The sequence below is a fragment of the Catharus ustulatus genome, chromosome 1 (assembly GCF_009819885.2).
Source record: "Catharus ustulatus isolate bCatUst1 chromosome 1, bCatUst1.pri.v2, whole genome shotgun sequence".
In the NCBI taxonomy this organism is placed as follows: Eukaryota; Metazoa; Chordata; class Aves; order Passeriformes; family Turdidae; genus Catharus; species Catharus ustulatus.
In genome coordinates, this window is record NC_046221.1 from 4,386,408 (window position 1) to 4,404,758 (window position 18,351).

At 49.8% G+C, this 18,351-nt stretch overlaps 1 protein-coding gene across 4 annotated transcripts in view; it reads right to left on the reverse strand.

Moving 5' to 3' along the window:
- LOC117005550 (mitogen-activated protein kinase kinase kinase 3-like) overlaps nt 1–7,710 on the reverse strand; it is a 71,243-nt gene extending 63,533 nt beyond the window's left edge. For 3 of the 4 annotated variants that reach the window (XM_033077330.2, XM_033077320.2, XM_033077301.2), the window contains exon 1: nt 7,609–7,710. The gene's annotated coding sequence lies outside the window, so the exon portion shown is untranslated. Of the gene's footprint in view, nt 1–5,673; nt 5,980–7,608 lie in introns of those variants that run through there. The other variant, XM_033077311.2, reaches the window with a different exon arrangement.
- Nucleotides 7,711–18,351: the final 10,641 nt, after the last annotated feature.

Here is an 18,351-nt window from a genome sequence, read left to right on the forward strand (position 1 = left end):
CAGCCCGTGTCTTGACAGATTACATCAGAGGCAGCCCCAAAATAGAGCTGTGCAGCAAGGTACCCTGCAGGAGGTTCCATGGGAGATGCCATAAATTGTGTCCCATGAAAGCATTTAGCACAGCCTCCAGCAGGCAGCTACAGGCAGCAAATGGAGAGGGATTAGCAAGATTCCTCTTTGGGTTGGAGACACTCTGTAGTGCACCACACCAAGCCCCTGGTGACACCCCTGAACATGGCCATGAAGGTGGTGATGTCCTGAGATGCAGCCTAGAGCCCTTCAACCACACCTGTACAAGGTTTTGGAAATCCAGCCCAAGACAGGTCAGGGAGGTGGTAAAATCCCCATGCACCAAGGAGAGATCCTGTTGAACACATCCTATGTTCTTCCACAAACATTCCCCACTTTGATCACCTCCTGCTGCCTGGGCAGCTCCCACAGGGGTGAGACACCAAACTGCACCTCTCTGGCAACAGCTGCTGTGAAAGGCAAATCAGCTCCCCAAGTGATGAAGAACCAGGCACAGGCAGCCTTGCTCCCTCTCATCCAAGCTCAGTGTGCCACACCACCTCCCTGGGACACCCCCACTGGGCCCCTGAAAGGGTCAGCACAGCATTTCCTGGACATAGACTAAGACCAGAACTAGCTCATTCCCATCCAGAGATGAAAACAGCTACAATCTTCAGGACCTTTTGTGCTGAGTCCAAAAGCCAATTGTGAAAACACCAACCAACAGATTTTATTCACACCTGTAATGCTGGAAGTAAAGTTGCTGAAATATTGAAATTATTAAACAAACATTTTCTCTCTTTTTCTTATGCCATCATCCAGGTGCATTGTGCATGTCTTTAACATTTCAGCTTCTTAGATTCAGTAAACACCCCCAATTCAAATAAAAATAGGCAAGAACAGGCATGGTTCCTCAAATCCTTCATTTCAGCCATGTCACAAGAGGAGCAAGCAGACCTCAGCCTGGGCCAGCAGTGAAGCAGATCCAGGCAGCCAAGCTATCAGGAGCCATCCCAGCAGAAAACTGAGGTCAGGTACCACCAGGACAGAGCACCACTCTGTGGTTCCACATCCAGACAGCCCCTCCCAGCCCCAACACCCAGCAGATGTCAGCAGGGCTTCCCTTGGCTGCCACAGCAGGAGCAGCTCAGGGAGCTAAACAGGAGCCAAGTGCAGAATTTTCCAGTGCAAAACCAAGACATTCACCTGACAGGACTTGTCCCATCATGAACTCTATCAGGGCACTTCAGACATGGCCACCATTCAGCAGGAACACACACAGAGCACTAAAGTGATGCCTTTCCCAAACATTTTCCCCCTGGTACAGCACAGTAGAGCTCAGGGGCAGCTCAAATGCATTCTGCAACAACATCCAGAGCTGGACCTTGACCCTTTCAGGAAAACCAATGATGCAATAAGCTAAGCACAGTTTAACACAAGCTGTTTGTCTCTTATTTGCTACCAGCACCATCCAAAGAGAAATAACTGGAATATCTTGCATATTTCTCTAATGACCCTTACTATTCTGTTAGCACCGGCACTGAGGGACTAAAACCCAGGAGCAGCAAATCAGTAGTTAATTAACCACCAGGTACTGAGATACCCCAAAAGCCACTCTCCAAGAGCAGAAGGATGCCAGTAGAGGGACCAGTGCTGTAGTTCTGTGCTGAAAAGCAAACAGAAGGCATTGAGGCTGCAGCATGAACACCTTCCACCAGCAAGGAAAGCTCTCCAAGAGATTGGCTCAGCCCAGCATCTTAATTAAAGGATGCTTCACCAAACAAGCCCTGCTCCACACCACACCAACACACAGATCAGGCTCAACAAAAGGAGGCCCAAATCTCTGATTTCAAGGTACTGGTCATTCATCACTTACCCAGTCCACACACTCCCTCAGCACAGTGACCTCAGGCTACTCACCCCTCTGTAGATCACACTATCTTCAGCCCCATCTGCATCACCCAGCTGTAGATAACAGCATTATCAGCTGCCCTCTGCCATGACACTGCACTGACCCTGCAGAAGAGGGACAGTTCCCCCAGGGAATAGAGAGGAAGAAGAGAAGCTGAAAAGAATAAAGTATTTAACAGATATTTTCTCTGCATGTACTCTCACCTGTTCTCCCATCCACCTTCACCCCCTGTGACAGCACACCTTACTCTCACACCTCCCCAAGCCACTCAGCCTGACAGTGAACACACAGCTGACACCAAAGATAGCATCAGACACTTACTACCCAACAATAAAACTTTCATACCTTTCCCCTGACTGATGGTGAGCTCAAATGACTGACACTGAAGACAGTGACAAGCATCAGCCCCTTTTCCTCTGTAAATACCAACAGCACAACTCCTTCCTTCTTCTCTTTCAGAGGCAGCCAGCCCAGCCTTTTTAACACACATCTAATTGGACAGCTGCAACCTATCAAGGGCAAGGCTGTCTCCACTCTTTGTAATCAGCACAGCTCTAACTCATCAGGGGCAAGGTTGCCCACAGCACCATCTCTATTCTCTTACAATCCATTCTCTCACATCGACCCAAACAATCCTTCCTTATCAAATCACTGCCCCATACAGGGGATGCCCCAACCCTTACATTTGTATCTTGGCAAGATATCCCTGTTACTAAGAGCTGGTGAGAGCCTGATGTGCTCATCCCCTTGTGTCCACCACCCTTCTGCAGGACCCTCATGGCTTGGGACAGAGCATCCCTGTTGCCACCTTGCAGAGTAAAAGGTGCAGACAGTCCACTGTGAAGAGATTAAGGATCTGCTAAATTCTTCAGGGCTCTTATTTACCGTGGATGGCACTGCACTGTTTCCAGTTCACAGCTAGACTGTGATGACATGACCTCTGCTCAGTACAGAAGCCCCAAGAACAAGAGGCTGCAGCACAGAAGTGCTAAGCAATCCAAGTAATTCACCATCCTCACCACGATGGACTTCCATGCACATCCACAGAATGGAGTAGTTCAACTAAAAGGGATCTACAGTGATCATCCAGTGCAGCTGCCTGGCTACTCCAGGACTGCAGGACAAGGACAACCTCAACCTCATCTGCATCTTCCTCTGACCCTCTGCACCAGCTCACCACAGTGTTCACTCTTACATACAATATCTGTGCTAAGGACAGTCATGGGCTAAGTTTCCAATATTCCTTGGGGATTGGGGAGCACCTGAAAGCCACTGTGCACAACACACTTGCAGATGGACAAGACAAACACAACCATGCCAAGCCAGGAGCACTCAGAGCATCACAGGGGCCACAGGCAGCACTGATGGATTCAAGGCGTTCCCACCTCCATCACAAAGTGTTCTTATCTCACAAATTATTTTCCCAAAGCCACTGTACAAAGTCTTGTTCTCCATGTGAATCACCCTGCTATCAATCAGATGACTTTCTGTCACTTTAGCACGCAAGTCCCTGGGCACATCAGTATTGCAGAGAGCCTCTAACCCACGCACCCAGGGCTGGCTTTTTCAAGCAATTTGGTGTTTAATCGCTACCTGAACACTGGAGCCATCCTCCTGCCCCCTCAGGACCTGGCCTGAACACATGGTGTTTACACAGCAGCCCGGGCAGGAGCTTGGCCAGCTCCTTCCAGGATCTGGCCCGAGCTGCTGGGCACGGCACGCTGTGCCAGCCGGACTTTGTCCCAGCAGCTTCCGAGCCAAAGCCTGGCTCAGCTCCACCCTGCTCACTGCTCTTACAGCTCCTTCTCCCTGGGCTGCACAGAGTCATTTCCCAGAGTGGAGAGCTGCTCTGATTTTATTCTCTCACAGAAGTGACAGTCCTGCAGAAAATGGTGGCCAGCCTGGGGTTTAATTCAGGAGAGCAAAACCAACCTCAGATTCTCATTAAATTCTGAGCCACTCTGTCTCCACTAACATTTATATTAGGATCTCCCAGCACAGAAAAAAAGGTGCTTGGAGAATGTATTTGGGAGTTGAACCCCCTGTTGTAGAAGGTACAGGTATATCTTTCACCTTAGATCTCTAAAAGCTTCAGAACGCCCAGGTAAAACCCTCTGGGTTCCCCTCACAGACACTCCAGGTGCCCTGGGATCAGAAGCTGGCACCTGAGACCAGACACAGCAATGACATGCAATGGTGTGTGCCCACCCCTGGTCACAGAGACAGGGATGCAGAGCTGCAGGGGTCCCCATCAAGGGCCAGGCTGATGCTGCTTCTTCCATCCTGGTGTCAGCTTGGCCCCAAGCCCTGTGGTTCCAGGGGAAGGTCCTGGAACAACATCCCCAGTGCCAAAACAAAGCAGGGAGCCAGGTACCCCCTGCCTGCAGCCCCTCTTCCCGTGCTCCTCATGCCTGTGCAACTGTTCTGCTGCAGGGAAAAAGCTCCCCAGGGCCTTTGAGGAGCAAGGCATTGATTTTTAAAGGTCTTAGCTTTTAATTTCTTGTGTTGTTAAAGATGAACTGAGACAGGCTGTTTGGATCATAGTATCACTAACGTTGGAAAAGACCTCTGATATCACTGAGTACAATTATTAACTCAGCACTGCCAAGTCCACCACTAAACCACATCCCCAATGCCACATCTACACTGGTTTTGAACACTTCCAGGAATGGTGATTCCACCACTTCCCTGGGCAGCCTGTTCCAATGCCTGACCACTCTTGATTTGAGCACCAGCAGCATTTTGTGACTAACAGGAAGATTACTTGGCTAGACCAGATCAGAACTGCAGGGACACAAAGAAAACAAACAAAAATGCCCACATATCCACACTCCTGCATGCTCACCCATACCTTCACAGACAGAAAACCCCTCATCTCGCCTGTCTGGTGCTCACCACAGCACTGACCACATCAGATGAAGGCTCATGCCATGTGGGATGTGCCAGCCTACAGAGACAGTGTGATTCAGGCACAACTGAGATGACATTCACCACCTCTGCATCTCACACTGCACTCAGCAAAGGCAGAAAAGGTGCCAGAAAGAAATGCTGAACTGCCCTGGCCTGTGGGAAAGGGGACCTGCTCCTTGGAGACACTCACCAAAAACACCTGGTCACCCATTTTCCCTCTTGGAGCTTAAATAGCTGAATAAATAAACCTAGGGATTGAGGGTGAACCTGCCAGTTTCAGTATCATTGGGCCATCTACAGCTTTTCCCATGTCTGAGGAAATAATAAAAAACAAAAAAAAAGTTTAAATTCATATTCCATTCCTTACGGCTCCACACTGCATTTTCCATCTCCCCAGTGCACAGCTGACATTCTGCACATTTCTGTGCACACTGTGCTTGGCCTGTGCTCTGTGCAAAGAGGGGAGTGGAAGGGACTGAGCCCAGCAGCCTCCTGCTGCTGTCAGGCACCAGTGATCACCATCCCTGTCTCCCATAGCTCCTGGCTGCAGGAACCAGGCTGGAAAGGGCTCAGCCACCTCCTGGGAAGGGCTGGGATGCTTCTCAGGATCTAAGGAGCTCAGAGATCTGCAGAGGGATGAAATGTGCTTCCTTAGGCCAGATGAATTGCACAGGTTGAACTGTAGTTGAATTTTTTTGCCCCGGTTTTCTTTCAGATAATTCCCTCAGCCTGGAGAGCCAAGGCAGACTCCCTCCTTTCTTCTATGTGTCCTCCAAAGCCAGCCTGCCTTCCCTGAGCAGTCTAATAAAAGATATCCCTTCTAACAGCAAACCCTGACTCACTTCCCTCTAGCCTCGACCAGCAGGTCTCCGACAGCAGGGCCAGATCCACCAGAAGAGAAGATGCTGCCAGCCCTCGCTCCGGTTCCCACGTCCATCTGGGAGAGCAGGGCTGGAATCACATCACTTTCCATGCTGCAGCAGCACACTCCATCCCACGGCTCTGCCAGGGAGCCAGACACACCGTGGGAGCCTCGCCGGCGTCTTCCCAACGGGAAAATTCACACAGCATCGAGTCCAAGCTGCAGGATAAAAAATCACAGAGCATCACCAAGCAACAGGAACGTTCCGGACGGGATGGAGCCGCTCCTCTGGCCGCCGCAGTCGCTGGCTTTTCACATCGGAGTCGCTTCGTCTGGGTGAAAATCCAGACCACATCTCTCTGCCTGAGCACACTTCCCTCTGACAGGCTCCAAAAAAATAAATGCATTGCCCATCAGCACACGTTGACAGGGCAGAGCTGCGGGTTTCTGGTGGAGATTAAGGACCCATGGAAAAAATTGCAGCACCAAAACCCTCACAGGAGGAAGGTATAAAAGGTCCTTTACATCCACATCCCACCAGGCTGGCAGCCCATCCAGCCTCACGTCCTGCCTCAACAGAGGAGCTTTTACAAGCTGCAAAACCTTCCCAGGGCAAAGGCTGTGCCCAGCTGTGGAGGTCTGCTCTGATCTGCAGGAGACCTGGGAAACCTTGAATCCCTGTTTATAATTATTGTCACATTAGGGGTTCTGGAAGGTTGGACCATCTGACACAGGTATCGAGACACAGGTAGAGCAAAGCCCCAAATGCAGCTGATGTCACACACACCTGAGGAGCTGCTTCCAAGAACTGCACTCCATGCACAAATCCTGCACAGAGCTACGTCAAACTGCACATACCAGACTGGAAATAAATCCAGAAGGTGTCACAGAAAGAAATTCCCCCCAACCATTCACTCTCACCAAAGAAGTGAAATAGCTTGACCCTGGAAATCCCTGAGATCAGTTAAACCCTGCAAAAATCCCAAGCCTCCGAATCCAAGTGAGCCCCGTGTTTTTGGTTCATGCACCAGCCACACATGCAAAAACCCTTTCCCGAAACAGGAGCAGGTCCACTCCCAGAAAGAGCTGGATTACAGGAATTGAAGAGGAGGATAACAGCAGCAGCCGAGGGAGAAGCCTCTCTCCGAGCTGCGCCAGGGCCAGCGAAGAGCTGAATTTGGCCACCGCTGGTCCACGGCTCCCAGCTCTGCTCCGCTCCTCCCGCGGAGGGCAGAGGTTTGGTGCCGGCAGCACAAACCTTCCCGAGCATCATCCCGACTCGCGGCACAGCCCCGCGGCTCCGTCCAGGTGGGGATGCCGCTCTCCCAGCTCCGCCGGCACCGCGGGACGGGCTTGGGGTCCGTGCCCGGCGGAGCCTTCCTGCCCGGCTCATCCCATCCCATCCAGGGAGAGCTCTGCAGGAGAGTGAGGACGGCCAAGTACCCCCGCACCTCCTGGAAGCTTTCCAAGGAGCCAAGCGACTACATTGAGAATCGCTGGCTCCGAACGCCAATGCATCCCAAAAACGGGTACTGGAGACCAATCCCAGCAGCTGCAGCTGGGACAAGCCACAGGCAACAACAACCTGGGGAGAAGAGCGACCCGAGAGCACCAGCACAAGGCGAGGGTGTGCGGAGAACCCGGGGAAGGGCAGTTCTTCAATCGCTCAGCAAGCCGCGCATTCGGGGAGCGCATCTGGGGACCCCCGGCTTCCCCCGCACGGTGCCCCGAACACAGCCGCAGGGACAAGCTCTCACTTGCAGGACTGGAAAGGAAGGAGGAAAAGGCCACGGAAGCCAGAGCCGGCTGCAAAACTCTCGGTCACCACTGCAGACAGAATAATTAAAAGAACGAAACTATTCCCGGAGGCAAGGACCCAGCGCCCGCGGAAAGGGGGGGTTGAGGACGGACTTACCGGGGTCACCCGCGGAGGGACATGCGCGACCACCCGGGGCTGGTGTCACCACCTCGGATCCCAGCGCCTGGCGCGGCTCGGCTCGGCTCAGCTCGGCCGGAGCTGGGCTGGGGCGGCGCACAAAAGCGGGAGGAAGCGGTGACGCGCGGAGCGGCCGCGGACCAATGGCACAGGGATGGGGCCGGGGGCGGACCGGCCCCGCCAGACACCGACCGAGCGGGGCCACCGCGGGGCCGAGCCGGGCTGGGACCCGCCTCCGGGGGGCGACACCGAGCCCCGGGGCAGCTCCGGAGCCGGGGGTGACACCGAGCCCCGGGGCAGCTCCGGAGCCGGGGGTGACACCGAGCCCTGCGGCAGCTTCGGAACCCGGGGGCGACACTTTGCCCCGGGGCAGCTCCGGAACCGGGGGGCGACACCGAGCCCCGGAGCAGCTCCGGAGCCCTGGGGCAGCTCCGACCCCCGGGGCAGCTCCGAAACCCGACGTGGTTCCGAGCCCCGTGGTGGTTCCCACCCCTGCGGCAGCCCCAAAACCCTGCGGCAATTCCGAGCCCCGGGGCAGCTCTGACCCTCGGGGCAGCTCCGAAAGCCGGCGTGGTTCCGAGCCCCGGGGTTGGTTCTGAGCCCGGGTTGGTTCCGATCCGCGGTGCAGTTCTGCCCCCCGGGCGGATGCGCATCCCGGAGGATGCCCCGTCCCGCAGCCCCGCTCGGTCCCGGTTGTGCTTCCCTGGCCGTACGGGTGGGATTAGCCCCGGTGAGACTCCAGGTGAGCTCTGACCCACGGGTCAGCTCCAGCCCCTGGGGTGGTTCCGATCCTCAGTGGGTTCGGATGCCCAGGGCAGCTCCGAGTCCCGGGGCAGTTCCGATCCCCGGATCGTGCCCCACCCCGCAGCCCCGCTGGGTCCAGGTGCAGTTTCCCGTGCTCCCGCAGGTCACATCAGCCCTGGAGAGACGCCGTGGGATCCCTGGCTGTGCTTTCCAGAAGGATGGAATGTGACCTCTGCTCTTCAGCTGGGGTTTTCCTACCTTCTGGAAAAGCTGGGCTGGATGCGGGCTGTCCTACCTACACACAAAAAACCAGGAGATGATGAAAATGGATGAAACCCCTTGGTTCTGGAATGCTGGTGAAGGTGGTGGTATCTTGCTGCAGCAGGGTAGCCTTCTGCAGGGCCCAGCTTTCTCCACACGGCTGGGACGTGAAGCAATTGCTCTGATAACTTGGTTTGGATTTGCCTCTTTGGGGCAATTAAAGTAAAATTGAGCTATAGTTAAGACCAAAGCGCTTTAGATTGTTCCTGAGTCACAGCTTGCTCTCCAGAACAGCTCAGGGCTCCCTGGGCAGCTCCCTGGAAAGGTAGAGAAGCCTCTGGGCTGTTCTGATCTACACCCACTGTCCCAAATCTCTGTTGTGTGTCCAAGTTCCTTTGGACTCTGTATGGAAGGAGCCAACAATGGCATAGAAGCAAAATTATCCCTAAAAAGGGCCAACGAGAGGCTGAAAAACAGATGGAAGTGGGAGCTGAGTTATGTACCAGATATCCCTCAGACTGGTGGGAAAGAGAGAAAATTCATGCAGACAATGGAAAAAAGAAGCAAGAATATTTCTCTGATTATTTCCTTGCTTCCCCATTTAGTAAATGTGTTGTGGAGAGGAAGAGGAACAAAGTAAATTCAAGATTTTGGTGGGGGAGGGAAAAAAAAATGGGCTGGATCCTAAAACCAGCCCCATTCCTCTCAAGTTTTTAAGGAGTTACTGCTGCAAGAAAGTTTGAGCCATTGCCTATAAAGGCAATAGAAACCCCAACCAGGGACCCCTCCTGAGAGATTCAGATCTCACATCCTCGTATACAATCGCGTGACCTGTTAATAGAATCCATAGAAACCGATTCTGTATATACCAAATAACTGCAGATGGCTCCAGCCCAAACCGCTCCGGCTTCCCTCACTCCATAAATGATTTTACTAGGGCCAGTCGTGATCTTGATGTAATTGAATAGGTTTCACTCTTTTTCTCTCTCCCTCCCCCTGCCCAGAATATTTGTGCAGCTTACAGAGACACATCCAGGGGGACTGAGCTGTTGCTGGAAGGAACCTCTGACTCCAGCTTGCCTCATCCATTCGGGAAGCAGCGTGAGTCGAGCCTAAGCCACCTGGCTTTGGGAAGGAGGGTGCTTTTCTCTGCACCTTCCCTCTAGCTCTTTACAGCTTTTAATAAAATTCTGGCAACTTGGCACATTTGAAAAGTTGGCTGCTGCCCATCAGGGATGTATGTCATGAATTCCTGTGGTGCAGATGCTTTTCTGAAATAAATCACATGTGTTTACCTTGGGAACCAGGCACAGGACCCCAGGACTTGAGGTTCAAGTATTATAATGTCACTGAAGTGACAAGCAGCTCCTTTAAAAGCACCTGGTTTTAATGGGAATTGATTCTGCACACACCAATTACTGCTGAAAGCTGTAATTCTTCCAAGCATCTTGTCTTTCCTGAATGTGTTTGGTGAATCCTGCTAGGGGGATTTCAATTCTAGGGTGTCCCTGAACAATGTAAGGATCCTCATGTGTGTCCAGGCTCTTTCCACTGATTCCAACAGCTCTCTGCTGCTGGGTGTGCTGAGGACCTGCCCCTGGATTCTGCCAGCTTGGGTCGCTCTTGGAAACATTTCCAAAGGCTGGTGGCAGGATGGGCAGAGGTGTGTGGCTCTGTGCAGAGTTGCAGGTGTTGTACAGGTGCTGGCTGCCAGTTTCTGGAGGGAACACCTCTGGAGAGGGCACAGTGCAGAGCAGTGGTGAACCCAAGTGTTGCAGCAGTGAAACTAAAAAGGCTCTGTGTGCCTGAGACAACAGGGGTGGCACATCTGGTACCCACAGAGCCAAACTCTCCCTTCTTTCCAAAACACAGTCCACCAGGACACTTTCTTTGGTGCATGCTGTCCCATTCAGAGAGACAAAAACCACATCACACATAAAACCTGCAGATGGGTGCTCTGATTGCCAGCTGACTGGTGTAAGTGTTGGGTGGACATGAAGGGCTATTTCATCCTGATAGCATCTTCAGTGAAAAGTTTGATGGCACAAGTGGGTAATAGTGGGCAATAAGAAAAGCTGATGGTTCATCCACAGATGAAGAACTTTGCAAATCACAGCCCCAGGCTTGTTCTATTTATGCTTCTCCTTTAATGACGTAAGCATTAGTATTTGCTGTGGGGAGAAAAATGGGAAGATACTTGGCTTTTACCTAACTGCTGCTATTTTGGGCTGTGTTAGGGTTCCTGCAGGAAGTGAGCACAGGTCCCAGAGCACTGACCCAATTCTTCTGTGACTAAGTATGCTCCATCTAACCTGAAATTCTCCCATGCCTTCTGTTTGATATAATATCCTTTCTCACTTCCTGCCCTGCACAGCAGCATAAAGCTGCTGTCTGCCAGGCCTTCTCTCCCATCAGGCTGGCTGAGAATGGTGGGTGAAATCATTCCTATACTTAGTTCCCAAACTGTACAGGAGTGATGCTGTCTTGGGGTAAAGAAAAGGAACCAATTACTTGCTCAGAGATTGTGAGCTGCTCCTCAGCTGAAGGCTGGAGCTGGGGATGGGTCTGGAAGAGATGTCAGCACATAAATCCAAGCCTGTGATGCTGGAACCTCTGCATGGCTTGGCAGATCTGCGTCAGCTGCAGCTCCCCCTCACCAAAAATTAATTACAGGTCTGCTGTTTGCTGCAGAAAAGCAGGTGGAAAAGGAGACTTGGAGCTCTCCTATGTCCCTCTTACTGTTAGGACTCATAGGAAAGCCACATGTATTTCACTGAAATATTTCCCATGTGTTCTGAGCAAACTGGGGAGTGCCTGACAGACAAACCTGGCACAAACCACACATCAGCATTCCTATGGGTTTTGTGCTCCTCCTCAGAAATGCCCACAGGTATGCAGAGGTTTTCTGGGGACAAACATTTGGGGATGGCATTTCATCTCCATCTCTGCTTCTGTTTGACTGTCACAATGTGATGGCGTGGTTGAGAAGGGTGAGTTGGGTTCAGATCTCAGTTGTTGTGGGGCCACACAGTTCCCAGCCAGCTTTCTGTGCATCTCCAGTGGCATGAAATGCTCCCTGGATGATATGGCCACCTGCTCTGCAGGGCAGGTGCCAAAATCTGCTGTATGAAAGCCCTCACAACCAGGCAAGAGCAAGAAGGGATCTCTTGGTGGGTTTTGAAACTTTTCCATGGCAGGAAATGTTTTTCAGATAAAGCCTCCTGTCCACACAACAAATTAACCTGTGGTGTGTAGCTTGGGTTTAGCTTTTGGGATGAGGGTCAATGTATGGAATATTTCTGGGATCCACTCCAGCACAAAAGGTAGGTGGCAGCAGCAGGCACTGTAATTTAAAAGGGAAGGGTGAGTCCTGCACTTGAAGACAAAATGCTCAGTGCCCATCCTGGAGGAGAGGGTTCAGGGCATGAAAACCCAAGAGCAGGGAGCCACTCTCCATGCACTGCCACCCACCAAACACTTGGGAATACTGCAACATCCCATCTTGAGGGGTTGGGAAGTTGCTTCATCAGGAGGCAGAACAAAGAGATGCCCCCCCAGCCTTCTCTGACCAGCATTTTTTTCCATCCACCTGGCTGAACACAGGAGAGAGATTTCAGATCTTACAAAGCAGAGGCTACATGTGACACACAGAGGAAGAAGCTGCAGCAGCCAGCAGTGTCAATCAACCAAAAAGAACAGGTTTAAACTCATATTTCTTCAAAGCTGGGTGTGACTGACACTGAGATTGAGTTGTGTGGATGATGTTTTTTTTCATTGTAGTCATAACATGCACTTTCATAGCTGAATGTGAATTTCCACGTGGCCTCTGCTCCATGACTCACCTTCTCTGCCCAAACAGAGGCAAAAACATTTCCAAAAAGGATGGAAGGAAACTGAAGAGGGTCTGATTTCTGGGTGGGTTGTTAAGGAAACATCATTGGAGGTCCATTTTTCTCTACAGCTTTTTCACATGTGTGTGGTGCTTGGAACTTCTGTCAATCAAACCAAACTGTATTTGCAAGGTGACTCTGTGTGTGAAGCTGGGAGCCCTGCAGAATTACCCTGCTTATCTGCAAACAGACTCAGCTTAAACTTTCTCAGGTAAGGTCAGAACTATTCCAGAATATTGATGGGTTCATCTGGCACCTGAATATTGTGGGAAGTCACACAAGAAATGTTATCTTTGTGGCATTTGCAGCTGAGACTGCGAGAAAGCCAAAAATTGCAATGGACATCCTGTGTTTCCATCTCACCTCCCCAGGAACTTCAGAGAAAACCTTGAGACTTTCCCTGAAAAGAACCAAGATTCTCCACCCTGCAGCTGGCTTTTCTTGAGTAGAGTGTAAGGGACAAGAGAAGGACTGAGAGAGCATGGCCCAGACATGAATATAGGTATTTGTGTCCAGAGTGCCCTGCTCTTTGTCCCCACTGACAATAGGATTTTGTTCTTTGAGAATATCACCCTATTTCTCTAATCTGCCTCTTGATTTGAAAGATATGCAATCTACAGGGGTGTAGTCAAAGCCACCCATTACAATCACTGGATTTTGGCTGCCTTTTCAATTGGTATTTTGCACTATTTACTGTACTCTTGCCAGGAACTTTTCAGGAATATTTGTACTCCTACAGCTGAAAGGGGATCATGTATGAGCAGCCACTGAGCCCCTGTTTCTTTGTATTTCTTCCCATTTACCCACATGGAGCTGGATTTTGGGTGACAGAAATCAAAGGAAGCATTGAGTGATTTACTGCAAGTGGGATCTCTCCCATTTGCCACAGGGTTATCTGCACGCACCAAGTGGAAACCTCCAGTTTTTCCTTTACATCTGTCACGAGGGGGGAAGAAATCACCAAAACAATCAAAACCTGGCTGTTTACACATGTTTTGTTTTATAAATGGACTTGTATAGAAAGTTGCAGGGCTGCTGCACAGACAGCTCACATAAATCTCTTATCACAAAAGCCATATGTCCTCATTTCCTCATCTGCGGTGAAACACAAGCGGTGGCGCTCCGATAATTAGGAAGCTGGAGGTAAAAGCACTCAGCATCCAGCAGGAGGAAAAATGGATGTGGGTGAAGGTTGCAAAAAAAAAAAAAACAAACAAAAAACCCACAACAGAACAGTTTGGGTTGAAGCCATGCCACTCGTCCACACAACTTTCCATTGCGCGCCTGGCGCTTGCGTGTTTACAAACCAACAAACCAGTTCCTCCACGGAGGGGATACTGGGAGCACTGGGAGGCTCTGAGGGTGCCTGATCTTCCCCACTCGCTTTGCTCTGAGCTGGCAGCCTGGCTGCTGGCGTTTGCTGGGCAGAAATCCTTCCCTTGTGCAGGACTCCAGGTCAGAGCTCCAAAGGCAGCGAACTGACCCTGTCCCATTCCAGTCCCTTTGATGGGATCTCCAGACAGGTGGAGGGGGAGAAAAGCACCCACTGATGGTGCTGGGAAAATCCTTCTCCTTGCATGGACAGATGGCACAGTGGGGGATTCCCTGTTCCTTGCAGGGACCAAATTCTGCTTCATCTGGGAAGAAGGAACAGAAAGGTCCCAGAGTACCACTCAGACATTTTTTGGCTTCTCCCTTACCAAAAACTCTGTACCTGTGACCCTTGGCACTGGTAAACCAAGCCAGTGTCACTCACCAACTTTTAACTTCCAAATGACATTTTTTACTTAAAAATTTCCGCTCTGAGATGGATAAAAATTAACTGACAGTGTACAATTAGCACAGCTGCTGTTATGGCATGTCTGGGTCCTTCCAAACTTTTTTTTTTCCCCTCAAAAAAGAGACATTTCCTAAATTTCAGGTCAGCCAGCAATGGTGAAATGCCCTTTTGCCCAGCTTGGTGTGCTTTGTGTAAGGGGTATTTATTTAATCCATCTGAAACTACATGAGAAAGGAGAGAAATATCCCGGCGGCGAGATAAGATGATTATCTTCCTGGCAAACAATAGGAACGTGGTCAAAATTAAAAATAATTTGATTGCAAATAGGAAGCCTAGTAAAGCAGCAGGACTAGAGGAAACATGACTAATTTTTTTTTTAGCTTGTCTGAACTCAGAGCAGAGCTTTGCAAGAGCCATAACTTTGAAATATAGATCTGTAGAAAACCCATGGGGGGAGGATGGCAACAGTCCAGCTGCAATAGTACAATAGAGGCAAGTTCATGCAGCTGGTAGATCCAACCTAAATGGCTAAAGAGCAACAGAAAAAAGCTATTTTAGGTGTAGTTTGGTGGGGACTACAGTAAATATGAATTGGGGAGGAGTGGAGAAAGTGAAGGCTTTTTTTCAAGTCTTTTTTTTTTGAGTTTCCATTCCTTTGCTACTCTCCTTGGCCAAACCATGACGCCAGTGTCACCTGCAGGAGCAGCACTGAGCTTTCCATACTGAGCCTGCAGGCCAGGGTTTCACATCCCTGGGCAATGTTGGTTCTTCCCATCCCCAATAAAAGAGCTTCACTTTCTGCAGGGCAAGGAGAAGACGGCTGCAGGACATGATCCCCTTGGGGCTTGTCTCCAAGAGAAAATTCCAGTAGATGTGACACCTTAAAATAGCATTTCCTCCTAATAATGATTACCCTGCAGAAGTGTTTATGTGATTCCCAGAAATATTGTCTACTGAACTGCTGCCCTCTTTAAACAAAACTCAACATGAACACTCTGTTCAGTGGGGGTGTGAAGAGGAGAAGGGGATGTAGGACAGATGTTCCTCAGCACCCATGGCACAACTGCAACATCTTCCTCTGCCCCTGACAGTGCTCCTAGCTGCTGTAGACATCCCACAGAACTGTCCTTGTCCTTGTGTCACAGCCTGCATGTCTGAAATTGCCTGGTGACTATTGATTTTTAACCCAGTGGACAGGAACACTTGGGTGTTTTTAAATATCTAAGATGATTTGACTGTAATCCTCTCTGTATATTATTTTCTAGAATTTTCTTGGGCTTTTAATAGCACCATTAGGGCTGATGTCTGATGTGAAGGCAGTCACCACTCAAACTGCCCTGTGCAAGAGGGAAGTTGTGTTACATCCATTTTACAGCAGAAGAAATTCTGCTGTAGGCAGAGGATTCAAATGATCCCTTCCAAGAACACAGGGAGAAGCATGGAGCACAACACCACACAGACATCATGTTCCCAGGTCTAGTTGTGACCACAAAACCACAGCTGCTTTTTTTTTTTTTTTTTTTCACTTTAAAAGCCTCTTGAACAGAGATTTTTTTTTTTTTGTCAGCTGAGGGTTGAAGCAAATCCTTGGTTAGCTCTGTTGAATTCCATCAGCCAAGGATGTGAGTACACTCGACTGATATTAAGCTACTTCAGTTGCAGTGGTGCATGTCTGATCCTTTGCCTGGGTAGATATTTTTTCCTAGTATTTTGAGGGTATAATAAAATCCAGGTGAGAGTGTGTTGCAAACCTGTGGGCCAGCCATAACCAGCAGCTGACACCAGAGACTAAACAGTATTTAAGCCACTTGGCAAAGCTGACACAGGTCCAGTAATTGTAGGTGGATGAGAGCTTGCAGAGGGTCATTAGGTTCCTGATGGAGGAAACACTGCTGAAAGGCAGAAGAGGAAATGACAGATTTAATGAATAGTGGTCACAAGCTGAACTACAAAGAGCAATCGGTTTCTATGTTTTCCTACAAGGACGATCACAGCAGAACCAAGGCCAGACAGTCCCTGCACTGTCTCTGATGGCAAAACCCCTCCAATCCAGGATGACAAATGGCATCAGGGAAAAGCCTCTGACCTGCAGAAAGAGTGGCTGTATTTCTGCAGGCAGAGAACTGAACCCTTGGAGCAGGGCTATGTCCTTCTGCTTCCACCAGGGAAGAGAGTGCCAAGCCTTTTGCAGTCAAACCATCCAAGCATTGTCTCTGGAAGGCAATTTGCATAAAAAACAGGTTGTCACTGTTAATAATGGTTCAAAAAGCTGAAAGACAGATCTAGGTGCAGCATTAGATATGCATGAGAAGAGAGAGGTGTTTGGTGGATAGGATTTATCGTGCTACTCAAACTGTGCTTGTCATAGTCAAAGAGCCATTAGAGCTTGGATGCAACAGGACTGGTAACAGAGTCTCTGGTCTGTCCCTGAGCAGAGTGCTCTCTGTGTTGATCCTAGAGATTTTATGCTTTTATGAAAACAGCTAATGATGACATGATTCAAGATTCTCTGAAGGGCTCGGAGGGGGAATCAGTAAAACATCAAATAACGATGTCAGACTTTTCATGCATGACAAGCTAAATGCAAAAGCGTCGTTCTCGCAGAGACTTGAAAGGAGCAACAGTTGGGATTTGCTTCCAAAGTGAAGGAGGAAAATTTTCAGGCCAATTTGTGCTTTTGACAAGGTGAAACACCATCTGAATTAAGATAGTGGGTACACATCATGAATGAAATTGGGCACAGGTGCTTGTGAACATGAGAGGGGAGGGAAGGAGAGGAGAGGAGAGGAAAAGAAAAATCTCACAAAACTGGCTGTATTTCTAAAGTATTTCTGTATTTGTTCAGCAAAAGCCATAAAAGGTGACCTTACTGCAGGGCTGATGAGGTACAATCCTCTGACTCTCTTACCCAGGATGGGTACAACAGGCATTTCTGTCACTCTCACCACCAGGAATAAACAAGAGACCATAAATGGCTTTAATGAGTGAAAAAAAGGCACCCAAAGCAGCCAGGGTAAAAGGACTGCTGAATGGTTATTGATTTGGAAGTTGTCTGTCCATGACCTGTATCCCAGATTTTCTCTGAGAAATGAAGAGCTCACATGCTGCTGTTCACATTGATATCCAACTCTTTTATTACAGGTCCCCTGTGTAACTTTGTCAAAGCTCACAGGCTTCCTCACAAGTCCCATGAATTGCCTAACTTCAGGGCTCCAGGAAAGGAGCTGGTTCTTGGAGGATGCTTAGAACAACAAAAATGACAGTGGACAGCTTGTTCCTTCCATATTGGCATGGGGATTGCTGGTACTGCAAGCAGGCAATGCTTCCCTGCTTCCCAAAGGGAGAATGGAAAGCTGGAACACCATCCTGGTGCAAAGAGACAGGTGTCAGTGGGGAAAAAAAGAAAGCTTTTGTTCTCGTTGACTGTGTGCATCTGAATGGAAAATCCAGGCAAGGAGACTGGCAGGCCTGCAGTTCACAATGCCAGGACTCCTGGTTTCTAATTTTAGAACAAAGTACTCCTGCCCACACTGCCTTTCCCAAACACCCCTGTTACACTTATTTTCAGAGGATGATTTCATAAGGTCTCACAGAAACAGGGAGCAAGCAGATGTGCTTGCAGAATCTGAAGAGAAGAAACTGTGTAAGTAAAAAACCCTGTCCTTTTTCTCAGGGTGGAATCCAGACTGGATGTGATCAGCACTGTTTCAGGAAGAACTGGCTCGAGAGTGCACAAGAAAAAAGCCAACCTCCAGCCTTGTGACAGAAAGGGTATGGTGTGAATAAATCTGTGTTCTGCTGCCCATCCCTTATGGCCATCTGTTTTCCCTGCCCACTCTTGCTGCCTGGATCACCACATCCAACAGCTGTGTGGGTGCAGAGTCTGTTGTGCTGCTCTTGCTGCCAGTGTTGGACACCTCACACCTTTCAGATCAACACAAATCCAAAGCTGGCAGAAACTCGCTGTTCATCCCACTTTTCTTTCCTCACTGTCACATCAAGAGTTTAAAATCTCTGAGTGTTACGTTGCAGAGGTGTGTGTTTAGT